This window comes from Thermobia domestica, chromosome 1 (assembly GCF_964235325.1).
Source record: "Thermobia domestica chromosome 1, izTheDome1.hap1.1, whole genome shotgun sequence".
NCBI lineage: Eukaryota > Metazoa > Arthropoda > Insecta > Zygentoma > Lepismatidae > Thermobia > Thermobia domestica.
Genome location: NC_137454.1, coordinates 216,538,268 through 216,540,453, shown reverse-complemented (window position 1 = coordinate 216,540,453; position 2,186 = coordinate 216,538,268).

Below are 2,186 nucleotides of genomic sequence, written 5' to 3'. Positions count from 1 at the left end.
AGTTTCCAAGCTACTCCAATGATTAAAATCAGACATTAAAGAATCATCATCATAGGTATTGTGATATTACTGGCTGGTTACTTACCGCAAACAGAAATGCTTTCATGCGCCACGGTACTCACAAGTAAACCTTACGTTTGGGTGAATCGAGTTGCTGACTGAGACCCATATGAGAAAGTAGTACTAAATGTGGTCAGTATTTTAGTGAAGTTATAGGTGCGAAGCTCCAGGGGTTTAGGAGATACAGCTACCAGAACATCACATGGAAGTACAGAATAGTCTTCATACAGTTGGAGGTAAAAGCTCTGTAAGACCTCTTGTAACGACAAAAGGTGAATAAAAAATATATGGGTACATATTAGGACTAGGGGGAAGTAATATAGTAAGGGTATACCTGACGGCGGCCATCTTGAAATCCGCCATTTTGAATTAAGGTTAAGTTTCTAAAATAGGAATAGGGTCATGTGATACATGATTTAAGGCGCAAATTTAATCAGAAGAACAATGGTGACGTTAATTTCGATTTACGCGCAATTGGTAAAAAGTTACAGGGAAATTAAATATTGTTGCAGCATTGTTGCAGCAGTTTATCATTAACCAGCACAAAATTAAGTGGATCGCTCCTTACGACTACTGCTTTGACGGAATTGTTAACGACAAATGTGTCAAGTGTAACTAGATTGCCTTTGTCAGGTGTGCTTACTGTGAGCAGAGCATTTGTGCAAGTGATGCACTCTTTTCTGAACTACATATTGATTGTACTAATTGAGGATTTTTCTGGAAGAAAGACCCAAGTTCAATTATGAATCAATTCCTCTGTGGTCATTTTTCCTTAAATTAGCAACAACTTGTTTATGCGATAACAAATGCTGGTTAATGATAAAGCAAAAATTGTTATACCGTTGGATTTATGGTAAAATTTGCTATTAATAAGGTGTCAATGTTATGCGTTTTGTTTAAAACTTTTGTCTGATTCAAAATGGCGGATTTGAAGATGGCCGCCATCAAGGCAACTCTTACCATAGACCTAATATTTATTTACCTGCTTTTTATTTAATTATTATCATTAACACAAAATTTACAAGGTGGGGTAAAGGACTAATACATATGCTGCAACAATATTTAATTTCCCTGTAACTTTTTACCAATTGCGCGTAAATCGAAATTAACGTCACCATTGTTCTTCTGATTAAATTTGCGCCTTAAATCATGTATCACATGACCCTATTCCTATTTTAGAAACTTAACCTTAATTCAAAATGGCGAATTTCAAGATGGCCGCCGTCAGGTATACCCTTACTATATTACTTCCCCCTAGTCCTAATATGTGCCCATATATTGTTTATTCACCTTTTGTCGTTACAAGAGGTCTTACAGAGCTTTTACCTCCAACTGTATGAAGACTATTCTGTACTTCCATGTGATGTTCTGGTAGCTATATCTCCTAAACCCCTGGAGCTTCGCACCTATAACTTCACTGAAATACTGACCACAATTAGTACTACTTTCTAATATGTGTCTCAGTCAGCAACTCGATTCACCCAAACGTAAGGTTTACTTGTCAGCTAACCTATATGTCTTGACATACCGTATTTGACGGACTCACCTCAACTTTTAAGCATTTTCTTTTTAGAAAACAACATTTTTTACCATTTTTATTATTAGATTGCAAGGCCAGACTTTAAAGAAATCTTAGTTTATAAAACCGAACTGACCTTTAAAATCCCTGAAAATCGTCATCTGAACTTTCTTCTTCTTCTTCTTCTTCTTCTTCTTTCTTTTCGTCGTCATCGTTGTCCTCTTCATATATATGATGGTTTTCGCTGCCATCGAGAGTGTTACTTATGCTGCACTTCTTGAAAGATTATTAATTTCGAATGTAAGACGCACCTGAAGTTTTTATGTAATTTTTCGAAGAAAAAAGTGTCTTATAGTCCGTAAAATACATTACCAATTATCTATTCTAATGTAGGTCGTCAATTGTATGATAGTATGTTATGCCCCGCCATTTTGTTCTTCAGGGAAAGATTCATTTGTAACATTACCCCTAAAATCAGATTAAATTTACAGAAAAGTTGAGATTTCGGAAGGGTGCGGACTCCCCAGGATCCACCCCCTGCGTATGTCTCTACCTTCTACCATACTTTCAATCACGAACATCGGGATACAGTTCCTTCTCAGTCAAC